Source organism: Pan troglodytes, chromosome 7 (genome assembly GCF_028858775.2).
Source record: "Pan troglodytes isolate AG18354 chromosome 7, NHGRI_mPanTro3-v2.0_pri, whole genome shotgun sequence".
Classification (NCBI taxonomy): domain Eukaryota; kingdom Metazoa; phylum Chordata; class Mammalia; order Primates; family Hominidae; genus Pan; species Pan troglodytes.
This window is the reverse complement of record NC_072405.2, coordinates 125,265,913-125,283,702: the sequence shown is the minus strand read 5'-3', so window position 1 is coordinate 125,283,702 and position 17,790 is coordinate 125,265,913.

The following is a 17,790-nucleotide window of genomic DNA, read 5'->3' as shown; positions in this document are numbered from 1 at the left end:
GCAAGATCATAGTATAACAATTCCCAAACCTGTTAGCCTAAATCGTTTTTATAATAAATATTTGTAATACCCCTTGACAATTCTAAGATGAAATTCGTAAAAACAAACTACTAACTGAATTAAGTTAGAGACAAAAATAAAATACAATGTCTAATTGGAATATAAAAAATAAAAAGTGAGGCCGGGCGCTTTGGCTCACGTCTGTGATCCCAGCACTTTGGGAGGCCGGGGCGGGTGGATCACGAGGTCAGGAGATCGAGACCATCCTGGCTAACATGATGAAACCCGGTCTCTACTAAAAATACAAAAAATTAGCCGTGCGTGGTGGCGGGCGCCTGTAGTCCCAGCTACTCGGGAGGCTGAGGCAGGAGAATGGCGTGAACCCGGGAGGCGGAGCTTGCGGTGAGCCGAGATCGCGCCACTGCACTCAAGCCTGGGCGACAGAGCAAGTCTCCATCTTAGAAAAAAAAAAAAAGGTGATTACTCAAATTTACTAATAATACCGATGACGAAGAAACTGATGTATGTGGTCTGTTAGTAAGATTCTTGGTGATGATTTTTGATGAAGAATACTGTGAACTGATGAATTGATAAAACATCTGATACACCTTCTGAACTGTTGTTGTATGTTCATTTTTGCTGAACAACTATTCCTATTGTTAATGTTTCATTTGTTATACAGCAATGAAATTGAAAAATTTTTTCCAACGAAATTATTGTTAGGGGGTTAAATACAGGCAGACTTTTGTATCTATTTTCAGTAATTTTATGCAAACAGGAATGCATTATGATTACCCAGGATGTTTCTCTCATTTGAATTTAAAATTTGCTTGCCTACCATTCATTGTTACATAGCTAATTTTCAAATATTCCCCTTATCAACTTTCCTCAAAACAGTATCACTTCTGAATGTAATAGAAGAAATTATTTTATTTGAATTTCTTTTCATCAATGGACAGCTGCTATGATTAATTATTTTTGTAAGATTGCATGGTCTTTCATGTTTTGTGATATTGGTACTGTTCTGAAAGTAATTAAAACTCTATTCTATTATTTAGTTTTTTTTTTAAATAAAACATTTCTGTGACAATTATGGTTTTTAAACTTCCCTTTAAATCTTAGGTCTGTGCCTGTTTTATGAGCTATTGCTTTACAAGATTTTCCATTAATCATTATGATTCCATTATTTATTAGAGAGAAATGTGCTGGTAGAGTAGGCATACTGGTAAATCATTAGTGAGTAAATTGATAAACACAATTTGTAAACATTCAGCTTGAAGATGATAGATCCTTATGCTTTATATTAAGCATTTTTTATTTTTTATAATTTATTGAGGAATAATTTATAAAAATTATAGATATTGCCATTGTAATATATACAATTTTTATATTTGATATATTAATGGAAGGCTAATTTACCATGAATGTGGCTGCAAACAAATATAGATTAATATGCAAAATATGTGTTGTAATTAAACCATTATGAGCAATATCACTGTGAACGATGTGATTTTCTGATATGGTGAATGAATCTTGTAAGTTTTAAACAAAACAAAGTTTTATAGTAATAATAATAACTTACAATAACTTACCAGGATGCTTAATATGCTAGGTACTGCTCTAAGGGATTGATATATTTTCACCCATTTAATGCCCAATGACTACCCTAAGTGATAGATACTCTTGTAATTCCTATTTTATAGGTGAAGAACCTGATTCAGGGAGAAGTAAATAATTCGCATAAGATCAGAGATATTTGCAGAAGATAGAACAACTGGTTTCTGAACCCAAGATCATAAGCCCTAACTACTGAAGTCTAAATGTACATGATGAGTTTAGTGTGAAATACATTATAAATTGAACTAGTTTAGTATTTTGTTAAGGATCTTTATATATATTTATGTTCATGGAAGATGTTTTTCTTTAGTTATTATTTTTTTTCTTTTAAAATCGATGTCCACTTTTGCTATCAGGTTAACTGGAAAGTATATCTTATTCCATGTTTGAAACACATTGTGTAGAATTAGTGTTACTTCTTCTTTACATATTTGGTACAATTAATCAGTAAATTAATTTATTCCTAGAGATTTCATTTTCATAACATTTCTAACTACAAATTAAATTATATTAAAAGTTAAATGACATTTCAGGTTACCTATTTCTTCTTACATGAATATTGACAATTTGTTGCTTTGGAGGAATTGTTCTATTTTATGTAAGTTGTCAAATTTATGTGCTTAGACCTGTCTATAATATTGAATTGTTATACTTTTAATAGTCATATTGACTACAGTGATAACCCCTCCTTCAACCCTCATATGGGTAATTGGTTTCTCCTCTATCTTTATTAATTAATCTGGCTAGAAGTTTATTAATTTTATTAACACTTTCAAAAGAATCACCTTTGGTTTTATTAATTTTGTTCAACTTTTTTCCTATTTTTCAATTTAATTGATTTCTGATCTTTATTATCCTCTTCTTTTTTACTTTATGTATACTTTATATTTATTTTCCTGATAGTTTAAGGTAGAAACTTAGATTGCTGGTTTGAGACTTTTCTAATAGAAGTATGCGATATGCTTAATGCTATAATTTTCTCACTAAGCATTGCTTTAACTGCATCCCACAAATTTTTAGTTGTTCTATTTCCTTTTTATTTCAGTTCAAAATAAATTTCCAGTGGGACTTTTTTATTGACTCACAGTTTATTTAAAAGTATGTTTAATTTCCAAATTCCAGCTATCTTTCTGTTTTTGACTTGTGCTTTAATACCTTTGTGGTGTATTTTTTATTTAAGTTTATTAAAATTTGTTTTATGATCTAGGATATGGTCTATCTTGCTGTATGTTGCATAAGCACTTGAAAAAAATGTGGTTGGAGTGTTTAAAAATGCCATTTGATCCAATCCATCGATGGCATTGTTTAGTTCAGTTATTCTATCATTTGCAGGTTTCTTTCTACTTGTTTTGTTGATTACTAAGATATGGGTTTTGAAGTCTCCAGCTTTAATTGTGATTTTTTTCATATCTGTTTTCAGTTGTATCTATTTTGCTTCATATATTTTGAAGCTGTGTTAAGTGTATGCATATTTACATTGTTATGTATTCTTGGAGAAATGACTGTTGTATTAATACATAATATTTCCCCTTACCAGTTGCCATTTTCTTTTCTCTGAATTCTACTTTGATAGCAATGGAGCCATTCCAGCATTCTTTAAATTAATGTTTGCAGATATATTGCTTTCTATGTGTTTACTTTAAATATACCTATATCACAATGAAATGTATATATGAATGAAATATATATATATTTGAATGAATAAAAAATATGTATATTTATTTAGACAGAGTCTCTCTCTGTCGCCCAGGCTGGAGTGCAGTGGTGCCATCTTGGCTCATTGCAATCTCCACCTCCTGGGTTCAAGCGATTCTGCTGCCTCAGCCTCCCGAGCAGCTGGGATTACAGGCATGCGCAACCACACCTGGAGAATTTTTGTATTTTTAGTAGAGATGGGCTTTTGCCATGTTGGCCAGGCTGGTCTCAAACTCCTGACCTCAGGTTATCCACCCTCCTCAGCCTCCCAAAGTGCTGAGATTACAGGCGTGAGCCACCACACCTGGCCAAATTATTTTAGACAGTATATAACTGAAGTTTTTTATTAATCCAATCAAATGCTTTCTACCTTTTAATTGGCATATTTAGACCACTTACATTTATAGTAATTTTTGATGTGTTTTATTTACTCCCCAAATTTTATTATTTATAATTTTTTGATTTGCTACACTTTCCTTGGTTTTTAGTTTTTCTATTTTTCCTTTCCAACCTTTGTTGCATCATTTAAACATTTTTTAGTGTTCTATTTTAGTTTGTATTTGTGTTTCCTTGCTCTGTCACGCACTTCCTTTTTTGGGGGGAGGGGGCGGTTCCTGTAGCGCAAGGACAGGGTAAGAACTAAAAAAAGCAACAGGAATTTGCCTTATGCTCTTTTTTGTTTTCTTTTGTTTTGCGACAGTCTCACTCTGTCTCCCAGGCTGGAGTCCAGTGGCAGGATCACAGCTCACTGCAGCCTTGAGCTTTCTGGGCTCAATCAATCCTCCCACCTCAGCCTCCTGCGTGGCTGGGACTACAGGCATGCACCACCACTTTCAGCTAATTTTTTTGGAGACAAGTTTTCCCATGTTGCCCAGGCTGGTCTTGAGCTTCTGGGCTCAAGGTATCTGCCCGCCTTGGCCTCCCAAAGTGCTTGGTAGACTATAATTCCTCCAGTCAAGAATGGTCCACTCCTCTTCAGAGTTTTAGGTAACTACCTGTTTTTATGGTCATGACTTTGATATCACTGCTACCATGGTATTGCCCAGGTGTTAAGGTAGAAGGAAAGAGGAAGAAAAATACAACAGGAGATTTCCTACACGTTCCCTGACTCACAGAGAAAGTCTTTCCTGCTGCTTTGACCATAAATAGAGAAATTCTCTTGCAGTTCTTTATACCTGTACTCACTGTAAACTTTTAGGTTTTCACCTGCCATTGGTGAGAGGGGAAGGGGAGGTAAAACTCACTTCCCTTTCAGGGTAACATAAAATTCTTATTTCCATCTCCCTTCCTGCTGCCACTGCAGTTCTCTGCAAAAAAAAAAAAAAAAAAAAGAATGGTCACACTCTTCCAGGTAAGCCCACATCTGGTCATTGAGGCAGAGGTATAAATGGCCAGCTATTCTGATCCAATGCAAGGCAAATCTGATGGGCCATTTTCAATCCTGAGCTCCTTGTGGAGTTGCCACTGAAGTTAGGCTTCTCTCTGTCCAATCCTCTGATCTCATCTTCTCTTCCACTGGTATTGATCCCAACAATACTTCTTAGTAAACACCCTGCATTAACTGCATGCAAACTCATTCTTATTTCTGGAGAAGCCAACCCGTGATGGGACATGCAGAACGGGATGCTGCTGGCAGCTTAGCACTTGACTCCCAGACAGAAAACAGCAAGACTTTTCCCTAGATAAACTGAACCAAGTATTTGGGAAGAACGAGTACTCTTGGAAGTTGGATACTGCTGGCTGCATAGCCCTCTCCATTCTGGAATTTGGAGACTGAGTATCTTAATGTCCAGAAGCTATCTTGTAATCTAAAAATAATATGTTTAGGTTAACATACTTATAAGCCAGGTAACACCATAGACGACATAGCCAGTCTTCTATTTCTAGGAAAGAACTAACAAAAAACAAACATTAAATACTTTATGTTTCTAATCCATCTTGAATTAATTTTTGTATGAAGTGTAAGGAAGGGATCCAGTTTCAGCTTTCTACATATGGCTAGCCAGTTTTCCCAGCACCATTTATTAAATAGGGAATCCTTTCCTCATTGCTTGTTTGTGTCAGGTTTGTCAAAGATCAGATAGTTGTAGATATGTGGCATTATTTCTGAGGGCTCTGTTCTGTTCCATTGGTCTGTATCTCTGTTTTGGTACTAGTACCATGCTGTTTTGGTTACTGTAGCCTTGTAGTATAGTTTGAAGTCAGGTAGCATGATGCCTCATTAGACCTAAAACCATAAAAACCCTAGAAGAAAACCTAGGCAATACCTTTCAGGACATAGGCATGGGCAAGGACTTCATGTCTAAAACACCAAAAGCAATGGCAACAAAAGCCAAAATTGACAAATGGGATCTAATTAAACTAAAGAGCTTCTGCACAGCAAAAGAAACTACCATCAGAGTGAACAGGCAACCTACAGAATGAGAGAAAATTTTTGCAATCTACTCATCTGACAAAGGGCTAATATCCAGAGTCTACAATGAACTCAAACAAATTTATAAGAAAAAAACAAACAACTGCATAAACAAGTGGGCGAAGGATATGAACAGACACTTCTCAAAAGAGACATTTATGCAGCCAAAAGACACATGAAAAAATGCTCATCATCACTGGCCATCAGAAAAATGCAAATCCAAACCACAATGAGATACCATCTCACACCAGTTAGAATGGTGATCATTAAAAAGTCAGGAAACAACAGGTGCTGGAGATGATGTGGAGAAACAGGAACACTTTTACACTGTTGATAGGACTGTAAACTAGTTCAACCATTGTGGAAGTCAGTGTGGCAATTCCTCAGGGATCTAGAACTAGAAATACCATTTGACCCAGCCATCCCATTCATTACTGGGTATATACCCAAAGGATTATAAAACATGCTGCTATAAAGACACATGCACATGTATGTTTATTGCGGCACTATTCACAATAGCAAAGACTTGGAACCAACCAAAATGTCAAACAATGATAGACTGGATTAAGAAAATGTGGCACATATGCACCATGGAATACTATGCAGCCATAAAAAATGATGAGTTCATGTCCTTTGTAGGGACATGGATGAAGCTGGAAACCATCATTCTCAGCAAACCATCGCAAGGACAAAAAACCAAACACCACATGTTCTCACTCATAGGTGGGAATTGAACAATGGGAACACATGGACGCAGGAAGGGGAACATCACACTCCAGGGACTGTTGTGGGGTGGGGGGAGGGGGAGGGATAGCATTAGGAGGTGTACCTAATGTTAAATGAGGAGTTAATGGGTGCAGCACACCAACATGGCACATGTATACATATGTAACAATCCTGCACGTTGTGCACATGTACCCTAAAACTTAAAGTATAATAAAAAAAGTACTTTATGTCTCATTTAAGGAAATAAAAATCAGAATTACCAGGACAAAATTAGTTACTGCAGTATTAGCATAAAATGTAGATAACCAAGCGCCTAGTTTCTAAAGTAGTTATCCCAGGTAAAACTATATGTTCAATGTCTAGAATTAGTGTCAAACACTGTAGCAAAAATTCTCATGTATGGAAAGGGAGAGGACATTTGGAAGAATATTCAATTTGTCATCACCAAGATGCCCTTCAATGTGGGCCAGTACTTCAGGTTCCATGACCTTGACCTTACATCGTGATGTATCTCCAAATGAGAGGTTAACATTGACCCTGTGGATTTCCTGTATCTGGAGATAAAACCTCCAGATACAGGAATGGGTAAGATGCCATTTTATTAGAGGCAATTGAGAATTTGCTGCCTTCTTGCAAAGCTTATACATTTGCAAAGGTGAAAAACTTTCAGGATTTTCCTTTCTTTCTTTTTCTTTCCTAGAGTTCTATCAAACCTCTAATTTTTCATTTATACTGTAAGCCTCGAATTTTCTCACACTGTAGTGCTGTATTTGCCATGGGAGTCAACTAGTGACAATTTCTCATGAGCAAATGTCTTCAGTACACAATGTTGTTTCCACTGCCTCTTGCTGTGTAATCTCTTGGGTCAATAAACGCTGCCTCCTAGGGAAGGATTTCCCTTCACATTTTCCCCCCAATCAGGAGAATCACTCTTAACAAAATCTTCACCTGAAGCTATATTTATTGCTTTTGGAAGCCTAGTTAAGATGAAAACTTCTGCCAAAAATTCTGTATCTCATCATTTATTTTTCATAAACATTTTATTGGAGTAAGTTGAGATTTACAGAAGGGTTGGAAACACAGTATTGAAACTTCCCATGTACCCCTCACCTGATTTACTCTTGTTATCATTTTACATTACTGTGGTACACTTGTCAAAGCTGAGAAACCCACAATGGAACATTACTATTAACTAAACCCCAGACTTTGAGTTTCACTACTTTTTCCATTAAGTCATCTTTTCCTTCCAGGATCTCATTCAGAGAACCACATTGCTTTTCGTTGTCATGTCTCTCTATTTTCCTCTGATATGTGAAAGTTTATCCATCTTTCCTTGTTTTTCATGAGTTTGGCAGTTTTGAGAAGTTTTGTCAGGTATTTTATAGAAAGTCTCTCAATCTGAGATTGTTTGATGTTTTTATTCATAATGATGCTGGACATGTTAACTGTGATTACTTAGTTAGAACAGTCCTTATCAACTTATTCCACTGTGAAGTTAACTTCCATTCTTTTAGAAATGAAGTACTATGCACAGTCGACAACAAGAGGTGGAGTGTGTATGCACGCATGCAAAAACACAACACACACCCACACACACAAAGCTAATCATGCGTTCATACTAATGTTTCTGACTCCAATTCAATTACCACAGGGGCCTTTCTAGTCTTCTTTCTTGTTTATCTTTAAATTCCCTCTCTGACAGTGAGTAATGCAGTTTCCACTATCCAATATCTATTTCCTCATTTGATCAACCCTATTATACATGTAAATCAGTTTCAGAACTATTAATCTGGACCTAAGAGAAGCAAATGTATGAAGTATAGCATTGATGTATGTTTCCTTTTGTCTCTAGTCTTACAGTTTCCAGTAAAAAAAAACACATTGCTTTCCAAATAAACCAAGGTCAGCTTCTTTTTGCTCCTCACTTCCTTCAGCACATTTTTGCCTCATATTCATGATATAAATAAGTTTATTTGCCATAGCCTGCATTCCATCCTGAAATCCCCAAGATCCTGGCTGATTTGTTAAAGGTTTACATACATTAAAGTTTACTCTTTGTGATGTACAGTTTGATGGGTTTTGACAAATAGGTTAAATCATGAGTTCACTACCACAGTACTGTTACTTCACCCTAGAAGTTCCTCTGTGTGTCCCCTCTGTCCTTATCCACTCTTTCTTCACTCAACTACTGGCAACCTTCCTTTAAATGTTCAAGACCATCAGAATCTTTCTATGCATATACATATGACAATTTTATTCTCTGAAATATAACCCCCCAGTTCTTACATGTATGGAGCTGTTTTAAAGCTGTATGTGCACGTGCATGCATATGTGTCTGTGTGTGTGTGTGCACACGTGTGTGCATGTGTGTAGTGGAACTCTAAAGATCTGTCAAATAAATTACGTAAATTTATAGTGAACCTCTCCACCCTTTCCTTTCTTGTTCTGAAGTTCCTTGACGGCAATTCCAAACAACATACTAAAGGAATAAAATTTGGGCAGATGACTGAATATTGCTTGTCCATATTCACCACAAATTATTATCTAAAGCTAGCATCTCACCAGGGCTCTGTATCATATCCTTTGCCACTTAAGTCCTAAAGTCCTATGCAGATCTAACAGAGGAAAACAATAGAAGAAAAAACTTTACCTCTTTGTGCCGAGACCAGCTCGGTTGTGGAGACCCTAAACCAGCAGTGCTAGAGGAATTAAAGACACACACACAGAAATATAGAGTGTGGAGTGGGAAATCATGGGTCTCATAGCCTTCAGAGCTGAGAGCCTCGAACAGAGATTTACGCACATATTTATTGACAGCAAGCCAGTGATAAGCATTGTTTCTATAGATTATAGATTTACTAAAATTATTCCTTTATGGGAAATTAAGGGATGGGCTGAAATAAAGGAATGGGTTGGGCTAGTTATCTGCAGCAGGAACATGTCCTTAAGGCACATATTGCTCATGCTACTGTTTGTGGTTTCAGAATGCCTTAAGCAGTTTTCCGCCCTTGGTGGGCCAGGTGTTCCTTGCCCTCATTCTGGTAAACCAACAACCTTCCAGCGTGGGTGTCAAGGCCATCACCAACATGTCTTAGTGCTGCAGAGATTTTGTTTATTGCCAGTTTTGGGGCCAGTTTATGGCCAGATTTTGGGGCCTGTTCCCAAGATTTTTGGGTCTTGCAGATTTTAATATAAAAATTGTTTCCCCTAAATGAAATCTTCGTCTGCTTACTAAGTTTTGTGTCACTCTTACAAGCTGAATTTGCTAAGGCTGGAGGCTGCAGCCCTCTCAGTTTAAAACATCTACTGACTTGCTGCCAAAACCTCTATAAACTGCAGGGGTTCACCAAGATAGAGATACTTCATAGCTTGTTAGCCAAACTTAAAGTCTAAAGCTACCTATTTGGGCTGTCTCTATTAAAAACCAACCACACAATTACAAAAACCAGCCAAAGATCACACCCTAGACCCATGGAAATGATCAAAAACAAAAACTCTCATGGTCCCCACTAACCGCAGACAACACATCAATGTAAGTGTGTTGTTTACTCCCCCAAATCCACATAGACACTATTTATCAAGGCTACCACAAAGTATAGCAGAAGTTTGTTCAGTAAGAGAAATCGTACCAGCCACAAGCATGACCTGCCTTCTCTTTTTTCTTATTGATCCTGATATAATGTTTGATATCACTAATAAATTATACAAATTTTAAAATCAGTAAAAAATATTGTGTTAGGAGTCATGTAGATGAAATTGAAGGGTTATCTCATATTGATAAAGCTCATGTTAAGAATGTGACTTAGTTCTGATACACAAGAGGGTTTGCTATTGCTGCACCTCAAAATTAAATAGTTACAGGCCATGCTGGATACTACCAAGCTTCTCTCCAATTCTATCCTGCTAAACTTAGCACAGATGTGCATTCTCAGGGGCATAGGTGAGGCCCAAAGACAAAAATAATAAATACGTTTACTACATTAGTTTTTCCTCTCAGATTTGCCTATTAAATCTGGGAAAGAGGGAAAGAGGATTGTGTGAATTAAATATTTTCTTTAAAAACAAATTTTAAAATTATAAAATTATAACTAAAGTGTATGTGGTTATGAAAGTTAAGGAGTTAACTACCAAAAGAAACTCCAAACCAAGAGTTGAAAGTAGTTTCTACAGGGAAGGAGGTCTTGTGTTTGAGAGATATAGGGCACATTATAAACTCTTCTGTACAATTTTATTCCTACCATGTTCATTTACTGCTTGGATAAAAATTGGAAATAGAAAAAGAATATGTTTCAATTTTTATGATAAATGTAATTCCAATATTGTAAAAATTTCCTATCTCTAATTTTATGACCATGCATTGAAAGGAAATTTTTAGTAAAAATATCACAAAATAATTGGCAGAATGGAATTGTAACATTTCATGATCAATTACAAATTACTGAACATGTTAAAAAGAGCATCTGTTAAGTAGTAAAATGTTTTTCTTTAATAAGAATCTCAAAATTTTCTTACAAAATTTCCTTGATTTTTGAATAGAAATTTAACATTTTATTTTAACAAATCTACTTATTTATTTTCTTCCAGAATTAAAATATTGAAAAATATAAATTTTGTTTAAATCTAATGTTATGTGTGGCTTTTTTTTAAATAAATAATTAAAACTTTTTCTGAAGTATTTCAGAGAGTTTAAACTAACAAATATTTTCAGCTTTGGCATCATTATAGACGAGAGCTTCAAATTCGAGTTTTATTAGAAAAGGTCTCAGGTTTCCTGGAAATCCTCTTCACTTTGATATTTCTGTGATTCAGAAAAACAAAACGTACTTTAATTGCTTCTTATTTTATTAGGCTAATTGTTACAGTACGCTGACTGCCTGGACCTAGCTTCTCTTTTGGAAAACAGTACCCTTGACAAAATGACAATATTCTCGGTCTAAAGCAAACTATTATTATTTCCTGTTTTAGGAGGTGTGATTTTTGTCTCTAGCAGCACTGACCCTTTCAAGTGAAATGGATAACATTCCAGTAAAACTGTCTCAGCGTCAGTTATTGCAGGCTGGGCACTGACACATAACTTCTGACTCTGTTTTTGTTATTGTGGCTTTGCTCGTTTTAAAGCACAATATTTGTCTAACTGATTAGCTGCTGTAAATCTAAGGTTTCAAATACTTGAGCATGAGAATCAAGGAGTTAAGGTAGTTTACTTAGGGACTTCTAAGTTATTATACACATGGAAATTCTATAATTTAAAATAGATATGTGTGTCTGTGTGACCTACCGTAACCACCCTAAGGTTAAGGATTTTCCAAGAACCCTGGAATGTAAGTGATGCATATCTAATTTTTCACAGATTTATGGGCTTGGGGCCCCAAAGCCACCATTACCTTATAGTGAGTTTTAGCCCCCAAAATAAAGTTTTATTTTTTAACATTAAAAATGGAATTTATCATAGCTGGCATTTTCTGGAAAATTTTTATGATGTCACTTTAGTTGGATATTCTGATATTGCATAGGTTTTATATATTAACTGTATTTATATGTTCTTTATCATGTATATTTTACATAGGGTAATCATTCTGGCCAAGTGGTGAATTTTTAAGGGCTATCCTGACCTAAAAGGAAAATCCAATTCAAATTTTAAAATATTTTGTCTTATTAGAGACTTGAATGAAAAGAATGATTTCAGCAGTGCAAAATTTCACATTATGAAATGCACCAGCAGATATTTATTATTGGAAATAAAACCAATCATTTTTCTAAACACCAATTCCCCTTAAATTTCTGACTAACAGAAATTCTACTAGGGGAAATTTCTTTTGACATTGGTTAATGAATCCAAAATGCTTTATTATCTTAACTCAAAAAAAAATTCAAGATAGAAGGAAATCACATGTAACTATAAACATTAGTGACAGTTACACATTCACCTCTTTAAAGTTTAATACAGCATCACTTTATCTAATGAATATATCAAAGTGTATCAGATTAGTTTTCAGCGGCAAAATTGATTTATTTATGCCATATTAGTATGTCAAAAAATAGTCACTCTTCAACCAATATGATTTCTGTGCTTTTATTTAAAAGAACATCAAAATATAGATTTTTCTCTTTTATTTGGACATCACATATTCAAACGGAGTCCACGCTGATTGTATTAAATATGTATTCTACAAGCTTGGGCTCTAGTTTTTGGGAAGGTGGAGGTACAAATTCTAAAAGGATTTTTTTTCAGTTAAATGTTAGGGGCTGGGTGTGGTGGTTCACACCTGTAATCCTAACACTTTGGGAGGCTCAGGTAGGAGGATCACTTGAGGCCAGGAGTTACAGACAAGCCTGGGCAATATAGTGAGACCCTCATTTCTGAAAAAATCATAATAAAATAACTAGGCACAGTTGCAAAAAAATTTTAGACTGCCTTACATAGGACACACTAAATCCTCCTCTTTTTCCTCCTTCCCTGCTCACTGGCTTCTACACTACTAAAAATAAAAAATAATTGCCATCTATCCCTCTTTAAATTAATGACATTTTACCCCAACTCTAATTTCATAGTTGTTATTATTTCGCTATGACTCTCATTCTCATACATTTAGTGTCTAAGTAAGGATATCAGTTACTTTAAGTCACTCAAACATTTTTGAATAGCCTGTTTACATTTAATTTTTGAATACTCTGTTTACAATGTAACTGCATGTTACATCATGAGAACATTCAGTTTCTCCGAATGCCTTCAAACTAACAAAGAAAAAACAAATAAACAAACCAATCTTTTATTCCCAGTTTCCCTTTCCACTAGGGAGCTGGTATGTTATCATGTGATTTAGATTATACCACTCAAATACACCCAGAGATACTGGTTGCTAACAAAATTATGTCACAGAAAAGGTGGGCATGTGGCTTTTTCCCACTGTCCCTGGGAATAGCAGGAGCACTGCCCTTTTTGGCTCAGTACTGGTGGAAGCTGTTTTCTGACTGTTACTGAAGTATCGGGGTTCTAGGCTTCCCTCCAGCACCTCCACCAAAGTTCTTCTTGGAAGCTCAGTCCTGAGTCACTTTTTCTAGCCTTTCCAAGATTCTGTACTCTACCGAATGCTATATAATAAATCCCTCCCTGCTTGAATTAGCTAAGTGAAATTCACTCTCTGATCTCAAGGTTGGAGTAAGAAGGTCAGTTATGAACATATTGGTTCCTTTTCAAGGTGTCCCAATAATTTCACTTCATCCGCTTTTCAGAATCTTGACATTATCTAGACTACTTTAATTTTATAATGAACTGCCAAATTGTATTCCAAAGTGGCTGAAGTCTTTTGCATTCCAACCAGCAATGGCTGAAATGATTGAGAGTGGGTACCTGTTGTTTGCATCCTCACCAGCCATTGCTACTGTCCATTTTGGTTTTTAAAATTTTTAACATTCTACAAGTATACAATGGTATTACATTGTTTTTTAAATTTTCATTCCTCTAGTGACAAAGTATGTTGAATATCAATTGTTTTGTTTATTTATGTTTATATCTTCTTTAGTGAGATGTGTGTTCAGATATTCTGTACTACTTTAATGAGGGTTATTTGCTTTCTTAATTTTGAGTTTTAAATATTCTTATATTTTGGATACAAGTTTTTTCAGATATATACTTTTCAATTCCCTTCCACACCCAGGCTGTGGCTTGATGCTTTTCTTAACAAGGTCATTAGAACAGAAGATATTTTTAATTTTAATAAAGTCTAGCTGATCAGTTTTTTCCTTAGTGTATTATGCTTTTGGTGCTGTATTTAAAAATTTATCATCAAACCCAAGCTTATGTACATTTTCTCTTATGCTTCCTTTTAGAAGTTCTATAATTTTGTGTTTTACATCTTGGTCTATTATCTATTTTGAATCAATTCTTAGGTAAAGCATAAGGTCAGTTTCTAGCTTTTTCGTTTGTTTGTTTTTCTGGTTGCACATAGATATCCCATTGATTTCAGAGGTTAGACTGAGTTTTACAATTCATGGCAAGTGGAGTCCTTCAGATGTTGAGTTGCATCTGTCTATTTCACTATACCAGTCATCCTCCTCCCAACCACCTGCCATCTATGTTTCATTTAGTCATCCATTTACTCATACATTCATTTGTTTAAAAAATGCAAAGGACTTAGGGTGTTGAGAAATTTTGCTAGATTATTTTGCTTGAATTGCTTATCTCAGAAAGTTCATTTACATTTATCCCTCCAATTCAATCCTCATACTGTCTCCTCTCAGGGATTAAGTCTTTAGCTTAGGTCAGTTGTTATCGTCTCTGCAGAAACTTGCAGATCTACTTCATTGCCTCAGCAAAATTAATTATTTTCCCTACTGTCACTGTGCTTCAGTAACATTTTATTCAGGTCACCACTATATCAACTGATATGGTTTGGATCTGTGCCCCTACGAAACATCATGTCAAATTGTAATCTGTAATATTGGAGTTTGGGCCTGCTAGGAGGTAACCGGATCATGGGGGCAGTTTCTCTTGAATGACTGAACACCATCCATCTTGTACTGTCCTTGTAATAGTGAGTGAATTCTCACAAGATCTGGTTATTTAAAACTATGTAACACTTCCCCGCTTCTGTCTCTCTCTTGCTCCTGACATGCCTACTACCCTTTCACTTTCCACCATGACTGTAAGTTTCCTGAGGCTTCCCCAGAAGCCAGCCTCATGCTTCTTGTACAGCCTGTGAAAGCATGGGCCAATTTAACATCTTCTCTTTTTAATTACCCAGTCAGGTATTTCTTTATAGCAATGTGAGAATGGACTAAAACATCAACATAACAAGTTTGTCACATTCCATGACACCTAGCTTTATACTTGGCTCTCACACTTCAACACACAGTGCATTAGAAGTCTTTGTGGGCACTGGCTATGTCTGTCTCATCTTCTTTCCATAACATCTAACATAGTGTTAGGTCCATATTAGTCACTCATTTATTACTTGCTAAATCAGTATATATAAAAATAAATAAATACATATATTTTGAAAAATAACTTTATGTCATAAACACCTCTCATGTTATTCTTCAATTCACATTAAACACATCCCACATACATATTGCCAATAGAATTAATTCTGCAATATTTCAGTATAAGTTGATGCTGTTAATGTTTTTTCATGGTATATATATATTTATATGACTCTCCTGCCTCAGCCTCCCATGTAGCTGGGACTACAGGCTCGCGCCACCATGCCCAGCTAATTTTTGTATTTTTGATAGAGATGGGGTTTCACCATATTGGCCATGATGGTCTTGATCGCTTGACCTAGTGATCCACCCGTCCTGGCCTCCCAAAGTGCTGGGATTACAGTTGTGAGCCACTGCACCCAGCCTCATGGTTTGTATTTAAGGAATGATTAAAAATCAGAAAACATAACCCTTAGTATAGAACGAGAAAAAGGAATCATGCCAATGAGTGCACATGCACGTATGTACAACAAGCTTCTCATATTTCACTTTCTCATGCACTCTTATCACATTTGATGTCACAAGCAGAACTAGGCACTGGTCTTATTATGCATATTTTCTGTTGGTGACATCTAACCTGCCACTCAGCCTCCCGTCAGGCCACATCATCTCATTCCAGCTAGAGTGTGGATTATTTTCACTTGTTTCCTCCTAAATTCAGATTTTGAACTTTTGTCACATACATCTTCCTTGCAGAAAGAAATATATTTAGGTATTGAATATAGAGTCAACAACAGTTTTTCGGGAAAATGTTGACAAATAATTAGGGGTTAGAAAGAAAGGGCAGAACAAAAGGGGGTCCGTGAAACATGTGAGAAAGAATTTCAGCAAGGATGCTCATGCAGTAGGGTCTCTGAGGAGCCAAAGATGGAGTTCTTGCTTGAGATAGGAAGAGATTTTCAGTAGTCAGCTTAAATGAAGTAAAATGAGCAATTGTCAGTGATATGTAAAGCTCCCAAGTGAATATTTTCTGAAAAGATGTCCTATCAAGTGCTAACTAGTATAAAAACTAGTATAATACTTATTTTGAGGAATAATATTCTAAACTCAATAATTTGAAAATCACTCCATCAGTGCACTTATGGTGAAAGATAATACCTGTCTGCATATTGAAGGTTATCAGAAGTTTCCTACACTGAGGCAATTTGCGCTCCTTCTTTTTTCCAGAATTTTGCAATTTTATTTATTTATTTATTTATTTTGCCAACGGCATAGTTCTAGTCCATGTAATGAGTGTTGGAAAATGCTGTATTTCCTCATTTTGTCTCATTCTGATCATTTGTCTTTTCCATTTGCCAGCACACGCTTGGACTGGAATGTCCTTTAATTTGTTTCTCTGTTAAGTGTCCCAAAAGGCACACAGAATTTATCTTTTATTTCCTCTCTTGGAAAGTAGTGTTACAACATTTATTGTAGTAATACTTAATCAAAATAGTGCCAAAAGCTGTGTTAAACACGTGCAAAGAAACAGTCCCATGTTATTCTTAAGAGTGTGCCAAATTTGGGTAAATTACATTATTTTATATATATATATATATATATATATATAGTTATCTAAGATTAAACTTCCAATAATTATTTCTTGTTATAAAGGGAATATGCAGTTATACAAAAATGCAAAAATTCAGGCAATTTATCATCCTGTATTTTAGTGCTTAAATTTTGAATTATATTAAAAGAAAAAAGCTAAATAGTATGATTAATATTTCTTAAATTACATGTTTCTGCTCCAAGGAGACACCTTTGCTTTATGTTCATTGAATTGTCTCCTTTAGGTATAGCCTCAGGTTTCTTCAGCAATATTAGTTTCAACTCGACATAAAATGAGAATTTGAAGAGGATGACAACAATGCATGTTGGGAAAGGCTTTCATTTTTAATTTTGGTCTTTTTCCAAATGGCAATTAGATCATGTCTTATAGGCTAATGATTATTCTCAGTATCTGTTTCCCCTTCCTCCATTACCGGAATTTTTGTTGGAAATACAATGACGATAGAATGAAGATTTCCTTTGCTAGCATTTCTTGCATCTAGATGTGGTCATATGACTGAATTTAGGAAAGAAAAGGACATTAGAAGAGGCTTTATATATTAGCTGCTGGACAGCTTCCTTTGCTTTCATCTCTCTTTCTTTCTCTGAACTAGTGCCTAGAGCATGGAACCATTTTGAACTGTGAGAAATGCCATCCCTAGCGGTCATAGAAGTTGCCTAGGTTGTTGACAGGATCCATATGGAGCATGATACTTCACTACGTGACCTTCTCAGTCTGTGTCATGCAAATTAGAGAAAAAAAAACTTCTATTTTGTATAGACCACTGATTTATTTACTTATTTACTAGTTTAACTGGCAGCCAAAT